At 45.2% G+C, this 21,780-nt stretch overlaps 1 protein-coding gene across 2 annotated transcripts in view; it reads right to left on the bottom strand.

Annotated features, from left to right (window-relative positions):
• Positions 1–21,780, bottom strand: part of ADGRA1 (adhesion G protein-coupled receptor A1) — an 847,935-nt gene that overhangs the window by 86,309 nt on the left and 739,846 nt on the right. The gene's annotated exons all lie outside the window — the stretch shown is intronic.

The following is a 21,780-nucleotide window of genomic DNA, read 5'->3' as shown; positions in this document are numbered from 1 at the left end:
ACTTCATGGCCAAAAGCTCCCGATTCCCAATATCATAATTCCGCTCGGCGGGCGAAAATTTACGGGAAAAAAAAGCACAAGGTCTCATCACGGAGCAGTCGGAACTTCTCTGCGACAACACCGCCCCAGCTCCGATTTCAGAAGCGTCGACCTCAACCTGAAAAGGAAGAGCAACATCAGGCTGACGCAACACTGGGGCGGAAGAAAAGCGGCGCTTGAGCTCCCGAAAGGCCTCCACAGCATCAGGGGACCAATCAGCAACATCAGCACCCTTCTTGGTCAAATCAGTCAATGGTTTTACAACATCAGAAAAACCAGCAATAAATCGACGATAAAAGTTAGCAAAGCCCAAAAATTTCTGAAGACTCTTAAGAGAAGAGGGTTGCGTCCAATCACCAATAGCCTGAACCTTGACAGGATCCATCTCGATGGAAGAGGGGGAAAAAATGTATCCCAAGAAGGAAATCTTTTGAACCCCAAAAACACACTTAGAACCCTTCACACACAAGGAATTAGACCGCAAAACCTGAAAAACCCTCCTGACCTGCTGGACATGAGAGTCCCAGTCATCCGAAAAAATCAGAATATCATCCAGATACACAATCATAAATTTATCCAAATAATCGCGGAAAATGGCATGCATAAAGGACTGGAAGACTGAAGGGGCATTTGAAAGACCAAAAGGCATCACCAAATACTCAAAATGGCCCTCGGGCGTATTAAATGCGGTTTTCCACTCATTCCCCTGCTTGATTCGCACCAAATTATACGCCCCACGGAGATCAATCTTAGAGAACCACTTGGCCCCCTTTATACGAGCAAACAAATCAGTAAGCAGTGGTAACGGATATTGATATTTAACCGTGATTTTATTCAAAAGTCGATAATCAATACACGGCCTCAAAGAGCCGTCTTTCTTAGACACAAAGAAAAAACCGGCTCCTAAGGGAGATGACGAAGGACGAATATGTCCCTTTTCCAAGGACTCCTTTATATATTCTCGCATAGCCGCGTGTTCAGGCACAGACAGATTAAATAAACGACCCTTAGGGTATTTACTACCCGGAATCAAGTCTATGGCACAATCGCACTCCCGGTGCGGAGGTAGTGAACCAACCTTGGGTTCTTCAAAAACGTCACGAAAGTCAGACAAGAATTCAGGAATCTCAGAGGGAATAGATGATGAAATGGAAACCAAAGGTACGTCCCCATGAGTTCCTTTACATCCCCAGCTTAACACCGACATAGCTCTCCAGTCGAGGACTGGGTTATGAGATTGCAGCCATGGCAATCCCAGCACCAAAACATCATGTAGATTATACAGCACCAGAAAGCGAATAACCTCCTGGTGATCCGGATTAACACGCATAGTCACTTGTGTCCAGTATTGTGGTTTATTACTAGCCAATGGGGTGGAGTCAATCCCTTTCAGAGGTATCGGAGCCTCCAATGGCTCCAAATCATACCCACAGCGTTTGGCAAAGGACCAATCCATAAGACTCAAAGCAGCGCCAGAGTCGACATAGGCGTCCGCGGTAATAGATGACAAAGAACAAATCAGGGTCACAGATAGAATAAACTTAGACTGTAAAGTGCTAATTGAAACAGACTTGTCAGGCTTCTTAGTACGCTTAAAGCATGCTGATATAACATGAGTTGAATCACCACAATAGAAGCACAACCCATTTTTTCGTCTAAAATTCTGCCGCTCGCTTCTGGACAGAATTCTATCACATTGCATATTTTCTGGCGTTTTCTCAGTAGACACCGCCAAATGGTGCACAGGTTTGCGCTCCCGCAGACGCCTATCGATCTGAATAGCCATCGTCATGGACTCATTCAGACTCGCAGGCACAGGGAACCCCACCATAACATCCTTAATGGCATCAGAGAGACCTTCTCTGAAAATCGCCGCCAGGGCGCACTCATTCCACTGAGTAAGCACAGACCATTTGCGGAATTTCTGGCAGTATATTTCAGCTTCATCTTGCCCCTGAGACAAGGACATCAAGGCCTTTTCCGCCTGAAGCTCTAAATGAGGTTCCTCATAAAGCAACCCCAAGGCCAGAAAAAACGCATCCACATTGAGCAACGCAGGATCCCCTGGTGCCAATGCAAAAGCCCAGTCTTGAGGGTCGCCCCGGAGCAAGGAAATTACAATCCTGACCTGCTGTGCAGGGTCTCCGGCAGAGCGAGACTTCAGGGACAAAAACAATTTGCAATTATTTTTAAAATTTTGAAAGTGAGATCTATTCCCCGAGAAGAATTCAGGCAAAGGAATTCTAGGCTCAGACATAGGTGCATGAACAACAAAATCTTGCAAATTTTGTACCTTTGTGGCGAGATTATTCAAACCTGTAGCTACACTCTGAAGATCCATTTGAAACAGGTGAACACAGAGCCATTCAAGGATTAGAAGGAGAGAAAGAGAGGAAGGCTGCAGTATAGGCAGACTAGCAAGTGATTCAATTCAGAGCACACTCAGAACTAGAGGAAAAAAAAAAAAAAAAAAAAAAAATTGTAGCAGACTTCTTTTTTCTCTCCTTTCTCAGCCAGTAATTTAACCCTTTTTTTTTGGGCCGGTCAAACTGTCATGATTCTCAATGGCGAGAGAACATAGCCCAGCATATATGAGAACTAGCTCTTGGAAGATGGAAACTATACTGACCATGAACTAAACCTGCCGCACAACTAGAAGTGGCCGGGTAGCATGCCTACGTTTTTTTATCCCTAGATGCCCAGCGCCAGCCGGAGAACTACCTAATCCTAGCAGAGGAAAAGACAGTCCTGGCTCACCTCTAGAGAAATTTTCCCAAAAGGCAGACAGAGGCCCCCACATATATTGGCGGTGATTTTAGATGAAATGACAAACGTAGTATGAAAATAGGTTTAGCAAAAATCGAGGTCCGCTTTCTAGATAGCAAGAAGACAGAAAGGGCACTTTCATGGTCAGCAGAAAACTCTATCAAAACACCATCCAGAAATTACTTTAAGACTCTAGCATTAACTCATAACACCAGAGTGGCAATTTCCGCTCACAAGAGCTTTCCAGACACAGTAACGAAACAGCAGCTGTGAACAGGAACAAAATGCAAAAACACACAAGGACAAAAGTCCAACTTAGCTGGGAGTTGTCTAGTAGCAGGAACATGCACAGAAAGGCTTCTGATTACATTGTTGACCGGCATGAAACTGACAGAGGAGCAAGGTTATATAGCGACTCCCACATCCTGATAGGAGCAGGTGAACAGAGGGGATGATGCACACAAGTACAATTCCACAAGTGGCCACCGGGGGAGCCCAGAATCCAACTTCACAACAGAAGTTAGTAAGAAGCTGACTGGGTTGGAACCAGGCAACATCCTGTGGCAGAGGGTGTTGTGGGGTAAGATTCACGGGGGTCCCTGTCAGGGGTGGGATCCTGACAGAGGCCTAGCGAACAGAACATTATGGAAACGCGCCTGCACTGATTTGCGGCGGTATCTTAAGAAAGGACAAGAAGCGAGGTTTATTGTGAAGCAGTGAGAAACAAGATCACAGCACAAAGGAGATAATACCAGTAGGAGTCGTGCCCCGAGATCGGCAACATCCTACTGAGGCGCGTCGCCGGTGGCCGGAACGCCGAGGAAGTATTGGGCTCCAAGCATTACTTCAAACAGCGGCAGGACAGTTAATTATAGGTTGTCTGTCTCACCTAAATCACCTAAGCAGACATAGGGGGCAATTGTGGGAGAGGGGCGACACTAGGGTCCCGGAAGAACTCCAGGCCTACCCGTCATACGGGTGCGTCCTAGCAATATCATCTGGGGGATGGAGAAGAACATCAGAATAGAAACGAGAGTTGTGAGAAATAACATCAGGAACAGACACAACAGTTGTGAGGACTATCCCGTGGTGCTCAGCAGGGAAGTACTACAACACATAGGCGCTAGAAGGTCGGCACTGATTTCCACCTGCAAATGGAGCTCTGGATGTGCCATCGGACTGACCGGTCTCAGCCAGCCCTGTTAGCAGTGCTCCGGATTGAGGATCCTGAAGCCTACAGTAAAGAGGTAAAGAGACTGCAACCCTGTGTCTTCGTTATTTCATCGCACCACCTTTAATTGGACGCCCCTTAGCGGGGTCACGGACCGGATCTAGCCACCTTGACAGTCCCAGGACCGAGACAGAGAGGCCCGGTACCGAGTACCCCGCGGCCTTGCGTCTGGGGGCGCTCCATTGGACTAGTCCTTTCTCCCCTGCAGTTTGCTGTGTGTTGGACAAGAAGCAGGAAGGGTTGGTTCAGAAAGAGAAGAGGGAACCTTATCCTGAGAGACTGGATGGACAATAAGTGTGTCCTACCAATGAGAGACTGGTAACTGTACTAACGGCTTCAAGGGAGAAGATAGTGCCCAGTTACCGCAGGATCGATCACAGGACTGTGTCAGAAGGAAAGAGTCGCATTGCATAGCCAGAATAGTTCTCCCTAAGCACCGGTAACCTTAGAGAGGAAATAACATGGTGATACTAGTCATCATCTCTCAAAATTGAAAATGGGAACGAGACTTGCCTGGATCTGGAAGAAGACGGATTATTTAACCTGAAGGAATATCTCAGCACAAACTTGGTTCTCCTACATCAGTATCAAGCAGCAGCTACCAGACCTTCTTCTAAGCGCTACAGGACTGAAGTGTATATCAGTGTTCAACTGTGTTATGGCAAAAAGCAGGCTTCTCTAGCTAGGGCGCTGTAACAGTATGATCCGATTATTGGAACCCAGGTAGAAAGTTACAACAGAGCAGTTTTATACTGTTTGTATTGAGCTTTGCATTGCCATAGCTGGATCGCAGCTTATGTGACATGCTCCAGTATATTGTATATACTGTGTTGTATATACTGTATATTGTATCTGTTATTACTATTATCATTTTAATAACTGTTAGTCTTATTTTCTGGCATATAATCATGTGTCTTTCAATAAAGCTGGTGTTTTGCTTCTGCCTCCTCGTTTACTGTAACCATTTTTGAGTCCTGCCCGGCAGTGTCATCCAGGCACTGCTACATTATAATTCTGAAAAATTGTCTGTATCCATTTAGCACTGCCACATTTTGGTAATTTTTTTGTTTCAGTTTATTTATCTAAATGCGATTTCTTGTGGAATGAAGGACACAGATTTTGGCAAGTCCCAAAGCTTATGCATGTAAATAAAATCTTATACCCTGTTTACACTGCACATGTATTCCAGCTCCTGGTAAAAAATAGTTTCCATATTCCATATAAATGTTAAAAATGACATCCAAGGCAAATGAATGAAAAGCGACGCGTTTCGGACATACTCCAACTTTCTTTGTCAAAGATTTGACAAAGAAAGTTGGAGCACGTTCGAAACGCATCACTTTCCATTCATTTGCCTTGAATGTAATTTTTGAGAATTATATGGAATAAAGAAAATATTTTTTCCAGGAGCTGAAATACATCCCCCATATTTTTTCCTGTTTGCCGCATGAAAGGTCCGATCATGTCTTTCCGTGCACACTGGACTATAATTAGTGGTGAGCTGGCATGCTGTTACTCTTTTACCATAAAAAACACATGACATAAGGATGGTAACCTGTACGTGATCTGGGTCTTTTTTTTGCCACCCATTGAGAAAATGGATGAGCCCGATCCAAATTATGGATCAAAGTAGCGCATGGTGCGATTTTTCACACTTAACCATGTGGAAAAATGTTCTTATGAACTATCCCACATTGACTTGCTATGATTTTTGCGTTGTATGCTCACTGTTTCGCATTTGGATGTTTAATATGCTCGTTTGAACAAGCCATTGTGCATATCATTTATGTACAAGCCCTTTGGCCCCAATGCAAAATCTGTATCAGGCCCCCACCTACCATATGCCATTTATAATAAGGATCATCTTTAGTTCCATAATTTTTTTTATTTGGTGGACACTAGAGCCTAGGTGTAATTGCAATATCTGTATCCCTGTGACTATGCCCCTGATGGGTAGGAGGTTTAAGAAACGTATAATATTTGAACTCTTATACAAAAATCATTTCATATACTAAAACAATTTTTTATATTTTCACATTTTTCATTGCGTTTTTTGTAAAAAATATCTCAACTGCAAAGATGCAAAATGTTTCTCAACATCAGACTCTTTGATCTGAGCAGGAACATCGCTCTGCAGCTCGCCCGCCATTGCCAGGACTCTTTACTCACTTGACTGATTTTGGATAAACAATAAGTGACAGAGTGAATAAAAGTCATGAAGAATTCACCGGAGGTCAATCGCTACATGACTACAAAACTTTGTATCTGCTTTAAAACAAAGTCCTTGGTCTGACATTATACCAAATGTGAGAATCCAGAGACTTGTGATGCCGATCTTGGAAGACACAAACATTTCAGAAGCGATCAACCCTAGACATGGTCTACATTCTTGATCAGCAAACTTCAGAGTGCATGTACCACTGAGGTGGTAATAGACGACCATGAAGAATTTTTAAAAAAATATATGGGGAGGAAAGACTACTATGTGGTTACTGTTGTGAATCCGCTTTTTGGGCTCCCCTGGTGGTTGCTGGTGGTACTGGTGACTTGTGTGTGCTTTGCTGTCTCAGTTCACCTGCTCCCATCAGTGTTTGGGAGTTTCCTATTTAGCCTTGCTCTCCAGTCATTTCCTTGCCGGTCATCATTGTAACCAGAGCCTTCGGTTGCAAGTTCCTGCTACTAGTCTGCTGATCAGCTAAGTGGACTTTGTCCTTTTGTTTTGTATCTTTTGTCCAGTTTGCAGTTTTTGTTATTCTCATTAGCTGGAAGCTCTTGCGGGCTGAAATTGCCACTCCTGTGTCATGAGTTGACACAGGAGTCTTAAAGTAATTTCAGGATGGTTTTTTGAAAGGGTTTTCAGTTGACCGTGAAGTCCTCTTTTGTATCCTTCTGCTATCTAGTAAGTGGACCTCTCTTTGCTAAATCTACTTTCATACTGTGTATGTCTTTTCCTCTTAACTCACAGTTATTACATGTGGGGGGCTGCTATCATCTTTTGGGGTATTTCCCTAGAGGTAAGCCAGGTCTGTTCCTTCCTCTACCAGGCGTAGTTAGTCCTCCGGCTGGCGCGTGGCATTTAGGAAGTCGTAGGTATGCTCCCTGGCTACTATTAGTTGTGTGGTAGATTTAGCTCACGGTCAGCTCGAGATTCCATCACCCAGAGCTCGTCCGTTATTTTTGTGTTCTGATGTTTCCTTGCCATTGGGAATCATGACAGTATGACCGGCCTGTGTTAAAGTTATTGGCAGAAGAAAGGAGAGAAAAAAGAAGTCTGTAGATTTTTTTATTTTTTTTTTCCCCTATGCTTGCTCCATAGTTGGATCAGTTGTATTTCAGCTCTATTTACAGCCTTTGCCTTTCTCTCCTTATAATCCTTGAATGGCTCTGAGCTCACATGCTTAAAGATGGATCCTCAGAGTTTGGCTGCAGGTTTAAATAATCTTGCTACGAAGGTTCAAAATTTACAAGATTTTGTTATACATGCTCCTATTTCTGAACCTAAAATCCCTACACCAGAGGTGTTTTCCGGTGATAGATCTCGGTTTCTGAATTTCAAATATAATTGTAAATTATTCCTTTCTCTCAGACCTCACTCCTCAGGAGATCCTGTCCAGCAGGTTAAGATTGTAATCTCTTTGCTGCGAGGTGACCCTCAGAATTGGGCATTTTCATTGGCACCAGGGGATCCTGCGTTGCTCAATGTGGATGCGTTTTTCCTGGCTTTAGGGTTGCTTTATGAGGAACCTAATTTGGAGATTCAAGCTGAAAAAGCTTTGATAGCCCTATCTCAAGGGCAAGATGAAGCTGAGATATACTGCCAAAAATTTCGTAAATGGTCTGTGCTTACTCAGTGGAATGAGTGCGCCCTAGCGGCAAATTTCAGAGAGGGCCTTTCTGATGCCGTTAAAGATGTTATGGTCGGGTTCCCTGCGCCTACAGGTCTGAATGAGTCCATGACAATGGCTATTCAGATTGATCGGCGTTTGCAGGAGCGCAAACCCGTGCACCATTTGGCGGTATCTTCTGATGAGACGCCAGAGAAAATGCAATGTGACAGAATTATGTCCAGAAGCGAGCGGCAGAATTATAGGCGTAAAAATGGGTTGTGCTTCTATTGTGGTGATTCTGCTCATGTTATATCAGCATGCTCTAAGCGTACTAGGAAGGTTGACAAGTCTATTTCAATTGGCACTTTGCAGTCCAAATTTATTTTGTCTGTAACCTTGATTTGTTCATTATCAGTTATTACCGTGGATGCCTATGTGGACTCTGGCGCCGCTCTGAGTCTTATGGACTGGTCCTTTGCCAGGCGCTGTGGGTTTGATTTAGAGCCTCTGGAAGTCCCTATACCTCTGAAGGGTATTGATTCTACACCTTTGGCTTGTAATAAACCACAGTTCTGGACGCAAGTGACTATGCGTATGACTCCAGACCATCAGGAGGTGATTCGCTTCCTTGTGTTGTACAATTTACATGATGTTTTGGTGCTTGGATTACCATGGTTACAATCTCATAACCCAGTCCTTGACTGGAAAGCTATGTCTGTGTTAAGCTGGGGATGTCGGGGGGTTCATGGGGACATACCTTTGGTGTCCATTTCGTCATCTACTCCCTCTGAGATTCCGGCATTTTTGTCTGATTATCGTGATATTTTTGAAGAGCCTAAAATTGGTTCACTCCCTCCCCACAGGGATTGTGATTGCGCCATAGATCTGATTCCTGGCAGTAAATTTCCAAAGGGTCGTTTGTTTAACCTATCTGTACCTGAACATGCTGCTATGCGCGAGTATATTAAGGAGTCCCTGGAAAAGGGACATATTCGTCCTTCTTCATCACCTTTAGGAGCCGGTTTTTTCTTTGTCTCTAAAAAGGATGGCTGTCAAGATCTCTGCAAGCAGAGATCACAGCAAGCCTATAGAGGGACAAGCTCTCGGAAGATGGAACTATACTGACCATGAACTAAGCCTGCCGCGCAACTAGAAATAGCCAGGTAGCATTTCCTATTTATTGCTAGATGCCCAGCTCTGGCCTAAGACCTAAATAGCTAGCAGAGGGAAATATAAGACCTGGCTCACCTCTAGAGAAATATTCCAAAGAAGACAGTAGCCCCCCACATATAATGACGGTGAGTTCAGATGAAACAACAAACGCAGCAGGAAAATAGTCTTAGCAAATTTGAGGTCCGCTTACTAGATAGCAGAAGACAGATAGTATACTTTCATGGTCAGCAGAAAAACACTAACAAAACACCATCCAGAGATTACCTTAAACTCTGGCATTAACTCATAACACCAGAGTAGCAATCCCTGATCAACGAGAGCTTTCCAGACACAGTAACAAAACTTCAGCTGTGAACTGGAACAAATAGGCAAACGAAACATGGACAAAAGTCCAACTTATCTAGTAGTTGTCAGAAGCAGGAACAAGCACTGAGAGGCATCAGATAACATTGTTGACCGGCAAGAAACCACCAGAGAAATGAGCTTAAATAGCGACACCCACTACTGATGGAACCAGGTGAAACAGGAAAGAGGATGACAAGTCCAATTCCACAAGCGGCCACCGGGGGAGCCCAGAATCCAAATTCACAACAGTACCCCCCCCTCAAGGAGGGGGCACCGAACCCTCACCAGATCCACCAGGGCGACCAGGATGAGCCCTATGGAAGGCACGAACAAGATCAGAAGCATGAACATCAGATGCATTGACCCAAGAATTATCCTCCTGGCCGTAACCCTTCCAGTTGACCAGATACTGGAGTCTCCGTCTGGAAACACGAGAGTCCAAAATTTTCTCCACAACGTACTCCAACTCACCCTCAACCAACAACGGAGCAGGAGGCTCAACTGAAGGTACAACAGGCACCTCATACCTGCGCAATAACGACCGATGAAAAACGTTATGAATGGAAAAGGACGCAGGGAGGTCCAAACGGAAAGAAACAGGATTAAGAATCTCCAATATTCTATAAGGGCCGATGAACCGAGGTTTAAACTTAGGAGAAGAGACCCTCATAGGGACAAAACGAGAAGACAACCAGACCAAATCTCCAACACAAAGCCGAGAACCAACACGACGATGACGGTTGGCAAAACGCTGAGTCTTCTCCTGGGACAACTTCAAATTGTCCATAACCTGCCCCCAGATGTGATGCAATCTCTCCACCACCGCATCCACTCCAGGACAATCCGAGGATTCCACCTGACCGGAGGAAAATCGAGGGTGAAACCCCGAATTACAGAAAAACGGGGACACCAAGGTGGAAGAGCTGGCCCGATTATTGAGGGCGAACTCTGCCAATGGCAAAAAAGCAACCCAATCATCCTGGTCAGCAGAGACAAAACACCTCAGATATGTCTCCAGGGTCTGATTAGTCCGCTCGGTCTGGCCATTAGTCTGAGGGTGAAAAGCAGATGAAAAAGACAAATCTATGCCCATCCTAGCACAGAATGCCCGCCAAAATCTAGACACAAATTGGGTACCTCTGTCAGAAACAATATTCTCAGGAATACCGTGCAATCGGACAACATTCTGAAAAAACAGAGGAACCAACTCAGAAGAAGAAGGCAACTTGGGCAGAGGAACCAAATGGACCATTTTAGAGAAACGGTCACAGACCACCCAGATGACAGACATCTTCTGGGAAACAGGCAGATCTGAAATAAAATCCATCGAGATGTGTGTCCAAGGCCTCTTAGGAATAGGCAAGGGCAACAGCAGTCCGCTAGCCCGAGAACTACAAGACTTGGCCCGAGCACAAATGTCACATGACTGCACAAAGACTCGCACATCTCGTGACAGGGAAGGCCACCAGAAGGATCTTGCCACCAAATCCCTGGTACCAAAAATTCCGGGATGACCTGCCAATGCAGAAGAATGTACCTCAGAGATGACTCTACTGGTCCAATCATCCGGAACAAACAGTCTATCAGGCGGACAACGATCCGGTCTATCCGCCTGAAACTCTTGCAAGGACCGCCGCAGATCAGGAGAAACGGCCGACAAAATTACTCCCTCCCTAAGGATACCTGTGGGTTCAGTATTACCAGGAGAGTCCGGGTCAAAACTCCTAGAAAGGGCATCTGCCTTAACATTCTTAGAACCCGGTAGGTATGACACCACAAAATTAAAGCGAGAAAAAAATAAAGACCAGCGCGCCTGTCTAGGATTCAGGCGCCTGGCAGTCTCAAGATAAATCAAATTTTTGTGGTCAGTCAATACCACCACCTGATGCTTAGCCCCCTCTAGCCAATGGCGCCACTCCTCAAACGCCCACTTCATGGCCAAAAGCTCCCTATTCCCAACATCATAATTCCGCTCTGCGGGCGAAAATTTGCGAGAAAAGAAGGCACAAGGTCTAATGACGGAGCAGTCGGAACCTTTCTGCGACAACACTGCCCCAGCTCCGATCTCCGAAGCGTCAACCTCAACCTGAAAAGGCAGATTCACATCAGGCTGACGTAACACAGGGGCAGAGGCAAAACGGTGCTTAAGCTCCTGAAAGGCCTCTACAGCATGAGGGGACCAATTAGCAACATCAGCGCCATGTCTGGTCAAATCAGTCAGTGGTTTAACGACATCCGAAAAACCAGCAATAAATCGGCGGTAAAAGTTGGCAAAGCCCAAAAATCTCTGAAGACCCTTAAGAGAGGAGGGCTGAGTCCAGTCACAAATAGCTTGCACCTTGACGGGATCCATCTCAATGGAAGAGGGAGAAAAAATATACCCCAAAAAGGAAATTTTCTGGACCCCAAAAACGCACTTAGACCCCTTCACACATAAAGAATTAGACCGCAGAACCTGAAAAACTCTCCTGACCTGCTGGACATGAGAGTCCCAGTCATCAGAAAAAATCAGAATATCATCCAGATATATTATCATAAATTTATCCAGAAAATCGCGGAAAATATCATGCATAAAAGACTGGAAAACTGAAGGGGCATTAGAAAGACCAAAAGGCATGACCAAATACTCAAAGTGGCCCTCGGGCGTATTAAATGCGGTCTTCCACTCATCCCCCTGCCTGATCCGCACCAAATTATACGCCCCACGAAGATCAATTTTAGAGAACCACTTAGCACCCTCTATACGAGCAAACAAATCAGTAAGCAATGGCAATGGGTATTGGTACTTAACAGTGATCTTATTCAGAAGCCGATAATCAATACATGGTCTCAAAGAGCCGTCCTTTTTTGAGACAAAGAAAAACCCAGCTCCCAAGGGAGAAGAAGATGGACGAATATGTCCCTTTTCCAAAGACTCCTTTATATATTCCCGCATAGCAGCATGTTCCGGCACGGACAAATTAAACAAACGACCCTTTGGATATTTGCAACCCGGTATCAAATCTATGGCACAATCGCACTCACGGTGCGGAGGTAACGACCCAAGCTTGGGTTCATCAAAGACGTCTTGATAATCTGAGAGGAACTCAGGGACTTCAGAGGGAATGGACGACGAAATAGAAACCAAAGGTAAGTCCCCATGAATACCCTTACATCCCCAGCTCAACACAGACATTGCTCTCCAGTCCAAGACTGGATTGTGAGACTGCAACCATGGCAATCCCAGTACCAAATCGTCATGTAAATTATACAGCACCAGGAAACGAATAATCTCCTGGTGATCCGGATTGATACGCATGGTTACTTGTGTCCAGTATTGTGGTTTATTATTAGCCAATGGGGTGGAGTCAATCCCCTTCAGAGGAATAAGAGTCTCCAAAGGCTCTAAATCAAAACCACAACGATTGGCAAAGGACCAATCCATAAGACTCAGAGCGGCGCCAGAGTCAACATAGGCGTCCGTGGCAATGGATGACAAAGAGCAAATCAGGGTTACAGACAAAATAAACTTAGACTGAATGGTGCCAATGGAAACAGACTTATCAAGCTTCTTTGTACGCCTAGAGCATGCTGATATAACATGAGTAGAATCCCCACAATAGAAGCACAATCCATTCTTCCGTCTAAAATTCTGTCGCTCGCTCCTGGACAGAATTCTATCACACTGCATACTTTCTGGCGTCTTTTCCATAGACACCGCCAGATGGTGCACCGGTTTGCGCTCCCGCAGACGCCTATCAATCTGAATAGCCATTGTCATGGACTCATTCAGACCTGCAGGCACAGGGAACCCCACCATAACATCCTTAACGGCATCAGAGAGACCTTCTCTGAAAGTTGCCGCCAAGGCGCACTCATTCCACTGAGTAAGCACAGACCATTTACGGAATTTTTGGCAGTAAACCTCAGCTTCGTCTTGCCCCTGAGATAGTGCCATCAAAGTTTTTTCTGCCTGAAGTTCCAAATGAGGTTCCTCATAAAGCAAGCCCAAGGCCAGAAAAAACGCATCCACATCGCGCAACGCAGGATCCCCTGCTGGCAATGAGAAGGCCCAATCTTGAGGGTCACCCCTGAGCAAGGAAATCACAATCCTAACCTGCTGAGCAGGGTCTCCAGCTGAACGAGACTTCAGGGACAAATAAAGCTTACAATTATTTCGGAAATTCTGGAAGCTAGCTCTATTCCCTGTGAAGAACTCCGGCAAAGGAATTCTCGGCTCAGATACTGGAGCATGTATCACAAAATCTTGTAAATTTTGTACTTTCGTGATGAGATTATTCAAACCCGCAGTTACACTCTGAAGATCCATTATTGTCAGGTGCACACAGAGCCTAACAGAGATGAGGAGGAGAGAGAGAAAAAAGACTGCAGCAAGGCAAACTGGAGGGAAAAAAAAAAAAAAAAAAAAAAATATTCCAGCAGACTTCTTATAACTCTCCTTTCTCAACCTGGGTCTTTAACACTTTATGGGCCGGTCAAACTATCAAGATCTCTGCAAGCAGAGATCACAGCAAGCCTATAGAGGGACAAGCTCTCGGAAGATGGAACTATACTGACCATGAACTAAGCCTGCCGCGCAACTAGAAATAGCCAGGTAGCATTTCCTATTTATTGCTAGATGCCCAGCTCTGGCCTAAGACCTAAATAGCTAGCAGAGGGAAATATAAGACCTGGCTCACCTCTAGAGAAATATTCCAAAGAAGACAGTAGCCCCCCACATATAATGACGGTGAGTTCAGATGAAACAACAAACGCAGCAGGAAAATAGTCTTAGCAAATTTGAGGTCCGCTTACTAGATAGCAGAAGACAGATAGTATACTTTCATGGTCAGCAGAAAAACACTAACAAAACACCATCCAGAGATTACCTTAAACTCTGGCATTAACTCATAACACCAGAGTAGCAATCCCTGATCAACGAGAGCTTTCCAGACACAGTAACAAAACTTCAGCTGTGAACTGGAACAAATAGGCAAACGAAACATGGACAAAAGTCCAACTTATCTAGTAGTTGTCAGAAGCAGGAACAAGCACTGAGAGGCATCAGATAACATTGTTGACCGGCAAGAAACCACCAGAGAAATGAGCTTAAATAGCGACACCCACTACTGATGGAACCAGGTGAAACAGGAAAGAGGATGACAAGTCCAATTCCACAAGCGGCCACCGGGGGAGCCCAGAATCCAAATTCACAACAGATGGCTCTCTGAGGCCTTGTATTGATTATCGACTCCTGAATAAAATTACAGTCAAATATCAGTATTCGTTGCCTTTGCTGACTGATTTGTTTGCTCGCATAAGGGGGGCTAAGTGGTTCTCTAAGATTGATCTTCGTGGGGCGTATAATTTGGTGCGAATTAGGCAGGGGGATGAGTGGAAAACCGCATTTAATACGCCTGAGGGCCATTTTGAGTATTTAGTAATGCCTTTCAGCCTTTCTAATGCTCCTTCGGTCTTTCAGTCCTTAATGCATGATATTTTCCGTGAATATTTGGATAAATTTATGATTGTGTATTTGGATGATATTTTGATTTTTTCTGATGACTGGGAGTCTCATGTTCAGCAGGTCAGGAGGGTTTTTCAGGTTTTGCGGGAGAATTCTTTGTGTGTAAAGGGTTCAAAGTGTGTTTTTGGGGTTCAAAAAATTTCCTTTTTGGGGTACATTTTTTCCCCTTCTTCTATTGAGATGGACCCTGTCAAGGTTCGGGCTATTTATGACTGGACGCAGCCTACTTCTCTGAAGAGTCTTCAGAAATTCTTGGGCTTTGCTAATTTTTATCGTCGATTTATAGCTGGTTTTTCTGGCGTTGCTAAACCTCTGACGGATTTGACTAAGAAGGGTGCTGATGTTGCCAATTGGTCCCCTGCTGCTGTGGAGGCCTTTCGGGAGCTTAAGCGCCGCTTTTTGTCTGCCCCTGTGTTGCGCCAGCCTGATGTTTCTCTTCCCTTTCAGGTTGAGGTCGATGCTTCCGAGATCGGAGCGGGGGCGGTCTTGTCGCAGAAAAGTTCCGACTGCTCAGTGATGAGACCTTGCGCGTTCTTTTCTCGAAAATTTTCGGCCGCCGAGCGAAACTATGATGTTGGTAATCGGGAGCTTTTGGCCATGAAGTGGGCATTTGAGGAGTGGCGTCATTGGCTTGAGGGTGCCAGACATCAGGTGGTGGTTTTGACTGATCACAAGAATCTGATTTATTTAGAGTCTGCCAGGCGCCTGAATCCTATACAGGCACGTTGGTCGTTGTTCTTTTCTCGGTTTAATTTTGTGGTCTCGTACTTACCGGGTTCTAGGAATGTGAAGGCAGATGCTCTTTCTAGGAGTTTTGAGCCTGACTCTCCTGGGAATTCTGAACCTGCTGGTGTCCTTAAGGATGGGGTAGTTTTGTCTGCTGTCTCCCCAGATCTGCGACGTGCTTTGCAAGAATTTCAGGCGGATAGACCTGATCGTTGTCCGTCTGGTAGACTGTTTGTTCCTGACGATTGGACCAGTAGAGTCATCTCGGAAGTTCATTCTTCTACTCTGGCAGGTCATCCGGGAATTTTTGGCACCAGAGATTTGGTGGCTAGATCCTTCTGATGGCCTTCCCTGTCTCGAGATGTGCGTGTTTTTGTGCAGTCTTGCGACGTGTGTGCTCGGGCCAAGCCTTGTTGTTCTAGGGCTAGTGGGTTGTTGTTGCCCTTGCCTATTCCGAAGAGGCCTTGGACGCACATCTCTATGGACTTTATCTCGGATCTCCCTGTTTCTCAGAAGATGTCTGTCATCTGGGTGGTGTGTGACCGTTTTTCTAAAATGGTTCATTTGGTGCCATTGCCTAAGTTGCCTTCCTCATCTGAGTTGGTCCCTCTGTTTTTTCAAAATGTGGTTCGCTTGCATGGTATTCCGGAAAACATCGTTTCTGACAGGGGTACCCAGTTCGTGTCTAGATTTTGGCGGGCAGTCTGTGCCAGGTTGGGCATTGATTTGTCTTTTTCGTCTGCATTCCATCCTCAGACCAATGGCCAGACGGAGCGAGCTAATCAAACTTTGGAGACTTATTTGAGGTGTTTTGTGTCTGCGGATCAGGATGATTGGGTTGCCTTTCTGCCGTTGGCAGAGTTTGCTCTTAATAATCGGGCTAGTTCTGCCACTTTGGTTTCTCCTTTCTTTTGCAATTCAGGGTTTCATCCGCGTTTTTCATCTGGTCAGGTTGAATCTTCGGATTGTCCTGGAGTGGATGCGGTGGTGGATCGGTTGCATCGGATTTGGGGACAAGTGGTGGATAATTTGGAACTGTCCCAGGAGAGGACTCAGCAGTTTGCTGACCGCCGTCGTCGTGTTGGTCCTCACCTTCGTGTTGGGGACTTGGTGTGGTTGTCTTCCCGTTTTGTCCCTATGAGGGTTTCTTCTCCTAAATTTAAGCCTCGGTTTATCGGTCCTTATAGGATTTTGGAGATACTTAACCCTGTGTCCTTTCATTTGGACCTCCCGGCATCTTTTGCTATCCATAATGTATTCCATCGGTCGTTGTTGCGGAGATATGAGGTACCGGTGGTTCCTTCTACTGAACCTCCTGCTCCTGTGCTGGTGGAGGGTGAATTGGAGTACGTTGTAGAGAAGATCTTGGATTCCCGTATTTCCAGACGGAGACTTCAATATCTGGTTAAATGAAAGGGCTATGGTCAGGAAGATAATTCTTGGTTAACTGCCTCTGATGTTCATGCCTCGGATTTGGTTTGTGCCTTTCATAGGGCTCATCCAGATCGCCCTGGCGGTTCTCGTGAGGGTTCGGTGCCCCCTCCTTAAGGGGGGGGTACTGTTGTGAATCCGCTTTTTGGGCTCCCCTGGTGGTTGCTGGTGGTACTGGTGACTTGTGTGTGCTTTGCTGTCTCAGTTCACCTGCTCCCATCAGTGTTTGGGAGTTTCCTATTTAGCCTTGCTCTCCAGTCATTTCCTTGCCGGTCATCATTGTAACCAGAGCCTTCGGTTGCATGTTCCTGCTACTAGTCTGCTGATCAGCTAAGTGGACTTTGTCCTTTTGTTTTGTATCTTTTGTCCAGTTTGCAGTTTTTGTTATTCTCATTAGCTGGAAGCTCTTGCGGGCTGAAATTGCCACTCCTGTGTCATGAGTTGACGCAGGAGTCTTAAAGTGATTTCAGGATGGTTTTTTGAAAGGGTTTTCAGTTGACCGTGAAGTCCTCTTTTGTATCCTTCTGCTATCTAGTAAGTGGACCTCTCTTTGCTAAATCTACTTTCATACTGTGTATGTCTTTTCCTCTTAACTCACCGTTATTACATGTGGGGGGCTGCTATCATCTTTTGGGGTATTTCCCTAGAGGTAAGCCAGGTCTGTTCCTTCCTCTACCAGGCATAGTTAGTCCTCCGGCTGGCGCGTGGCATTTAGGAAGTCGTAGGTATGCTCCCTGGCTACTATTAGTTGTGTGGTAGATTTAGCTCACGGTCAGCTCGAGATTCCATCACCCAGAGCTCGTCCGTTATTTTTGTGTTCTGATGTTTCCTTGCCATTGGGAATCATGACAGGTTACTATGTGTTGTCCACATCTACTTTACAAATAATTATTAGTGTTCATGAGCATTTAGAAGAGCTCGTTTGACTTCCAGGGCTTGCGCAGTGTCACTGCAAGCGTCTGGTACATAGGCATAGATCCACTGCACCTGCCCAAAGCTGCAATGTTCCAGATCATCAGCAAGATTTAGGATTCAGGGTGAAGAATGTAAGGGTAGATCAGAGACATCAGTCACATGTCAGTTGGCGTACTATTGGGAGACTAAGTAGGAGTGGTCTGGGGTAGCGCATGCCTTTTGGACTAGACCTATTCTTAAAAATATGAGAATGAATTTTAAAAAGTTGAGAATTGTGATATACTGCAGTGATCTTTGCCCAAACATTGGGATTGCTCTAAATCAGCGATAAAGGGGTTGTCCTGTCTAAATTGATAAGTCTGCAGTCACTCTGTGTAACTCCAGCCTAATGAATCGCCCCAGCGCACTGCGGGGATTTGCCAGTTTCTGAGTCAGGACTAGTGGGTACGTATGCGTTATACATACTCCCGGCCAGAGCCCGAATAGTGGGCGAAGCCTCGCTCCATACACTTGTATAGAGAGAGGCCTCGTCCCATCTAGAGACACAGCCATCCAGCGGGCAAGGTACTGCAGTGGGCACAGCCTCGCTCAATACAAGTATATGAATCGAGGACGTGCCCTTGCTGGGATTATGTATAACGCATAAGTACCCACCAGTTCCATCTCCGAAACTGGCAATTCTCCGTAGCACGCAGTGCATGCGCTTGGGGGATAAATATGTCTGCAGTTAAGGTACCTTCACACGAAACGACATTATAACGATATCGCTAGCAATCCGTGACGTTGCAGCGTCCTCGCTAGCGATATCGTTTCGTTTGACACGCAGCAGCGATCAGGATCCTGCTGTGATGTCGCTGGTCGCTGAATAAAGTCCAGAACTTTATTTGGTCGTCCGATCGCTGTGTATCGTTGTGTTTGAAAGCAAAAGCAACGATACCAGCGATATTTTACACTGGTAACCAGGGTAAACATCGGGTTACTAAGCGCAGGGCCGCGCTTAGTTACCCGATGTTTACCCTGGTTACTAGCGTAAAATGTAAAAAAAACAAACAGCACATACTCACATTGCGTCCCCTGCAGTCTGCTTCCTCCTCTGACTCAGCGCCGCAAAGTGAAAGTGAAAGCAGCACAGCGGTGACGTCACCGCTCTGTTCTCACTGTACGGCGCTCAGTCAGTCAGGAAGTGGACGCAGGGGGACGTGAATGTAAGTATGTGCTGTTTGTTTTTTTTAGATTTTACGCTGGTAACCAGGGTAAACATCGGGTTACTAAGCGCGGCCCTGCGCTTAGTTACCCGATGTTTACCCTGGTTACCAGGGGACCTCGGCATAGTTGATCGCTGGAGAGCGGTCTGTGTGACAGCTCTCCAGCGACCAAACAGCGACGCTGCAGCGATCGACATCGTTGTCGCTATCGCTGCAGCGTCGCTTCGTGTGAAGGTACCTTTACACAGAGTGACTGCAGATTATCAATTTAGACCGAACATCTGCTTTAAAAGACAAATGCATGTAGACATGTAGTAACCAAAAGTGGACACAAAGGCCCATACTAATAACAATCAAAGTTAAGAGAACATTTTAAGAGTACCCAATAAATGAGGAAGACCTATAAATTACTCCTTAAACCAAAGGAAATGCAAAACAATCAATATATGTAAATATATTCAATTTTTATTAATTGCAGACAAATATATACAAAACAGCTTAAATATAAAGGTTAAAAACACTCCATCAAACCCAGAAGAAAAGGGCAGTTTGGTAAGTGATAGATCACACAATAGCTCAATATAATAATATAATAAGGAAGCTCAAAACATAATTGTCAAAAAATGAGATAATAAGTATAATTAAACACCTTGATTACAAGATGACATCTCAAAAAGAGCTCCTAGCAAGATGCAGCAGTGAAAAACTATGCATTCCCAACAGAAGCTATAATTACGGGATGGACGAACCCGAACTGTAAAGTTCGGGACCGTACAGAACACATAGTGTTCGGTCACATAGTCCCATACACTGGTTTCCATGGGAAACCTGTGTTACGGTTTGGTCCAGTTCGGGCTGTAAAAAAAAGCTGAAAATTAATAATAAACATAATTATACTTACCTGTAGAGCGACGCATCCTCCCGTCCAGCTGTCTCCCGGTCGCATCTGCCTCCGGGGCCGCTCATTGCCTTCTCCCGGTATTCACTGCACTCGGCAGTCTCGGCTTTTTCAGGCACTGTTCGTGCGGTGACGTCCCCGCACGAACACTGATGGAAAAAGCCGAAGACTGCCGAGTGCAGTGAATACTGCCGGCATTTAATAAGCGGCTCTGGAAGCATATGCAGCCGGAGACAGCGGGACGGGAGGATGCGTCGCTCTACACGTAAGTATAATTATAATGTTTATTATTAATTTTCTGCTTTTTTACAGCTCCCCCTCCCCATCCCATATATGTAAAGTCCGAGTTCGGGGTTCAGACGCAAGTTCGTGTCATGTCCGGTCCCGAACTCTACAAAAAACTTGGGTGAACCCACCATTCCCGAACATCGGGGGGGGGTTCACCCATCCCTAGTAGGAATGGGCGAACCTTAACTGTAAAGTTCGGGACCATTCCGAACACATAGTGTTCGGTCAAACGGTCCCGAACTAGGGTTTCCATGGGAAACCCATGTGAAAGTTCAGCCCCGAACTCGAACTTTACAAAAAACCTGGGCGAACCCATGGATCCCGAACATCGGGGGGTTCACCCATCACATCACTAGCTATAATTAATGGACCAAAAAGCAGACCACAGTGTACTCTGACGTGCATTTTATGTATAGATTCAGCGGGTACTGGGGCAATGCCCGCAGTCATCTTTAATAGTTAACACTCACCAATAGCATTCCAATGTAAAGTAGGCACATGTCAGCTGCCTGTCACTATGTCGCTTGCTGCACCCGGCATCCCAGAAAACACACTGCACATGTCAGTGCAGTGCGAGATCCTATTGGATGATGGACAAGGGGAGAGAGGAGATGAGGTCACAAACGTAGCCGTGTAATTAGTTAACAGGTTGTCAATCTTGCTGTTATGTTTTTTTTAAGGGGTTGGAAACAGCATATCGATAATATCATCTTGGAAGCCAGGAGCCTACTAAAGGACCCCTTGTCTGCCATGCTAGTACACCGATGAAATCCAGCCAGTGGCAATAATTCATAGGAGAATGGTTATTTTACAAAACAATGCAAGTTTGCAGTGTATGTTGGAAGTGATCGCAGTTTTAAGTAACCGATGGGAACTATAAAACAATGTTAATGAAAATAAATATAGGTTCAGATCACAATACTTTTCCTGGAATGGTATTAAAATATTTTAAAAAAGCATAACTGACTAAAGGAATAAAATATTACACTATGTATTCTGCATGCCGAATACCAAAATGAGAAGAAAAAATCAAAATGACAGAATTGCTGTTTTTTGGTCATGTCTCCTCCCTACAAATTTAATAAGAAAAACCAAAAATGTCCCATGGACCTCAAAATGGTACAAATAAACCAACAGCTTGTACTGGAAAAAACCAAGGTGTTATATAAGTCTTTCCACTGAAAAATAAAAAAGTTATAGCTCTTGTAAGGCGAGAAGTAAAAATGGAAAGCAAAGAGGGTCTTACTGAATCCCTGTCGCCCTGGAGCCAGCCCTGATAATACAGAAAATTAGTTTTCTTACATGTCCTTTTAAAAATTTCAAATTCTGGGGCGTGGCTTGCTAAGGGACTGGGAGCAGACCTGTGTCACAGGAGCTCCTGCTAAACCCCTTATAATAAGCGGCAACTTGCTTACATTCTGGGAAGAAAT

Source organism: Ranitomeya variabilis, chromosome 4 (assembly GCF_051348905.1).
Source record: "Ranitomeya variabilis isolate aRanVar5 chromosome 4, aRanVar5.hap1, whole genome shotgun sequence".
Lineage (NCBI taxonomy): Eukaryota > Metazoa > Chordata > Amphibia > Anura > Dendrobatidae > Ranitomeya > Ranitomeya variabilis.
This window is presented reverse-complemented; position numbering and strand designations above follow the sequence as displayed.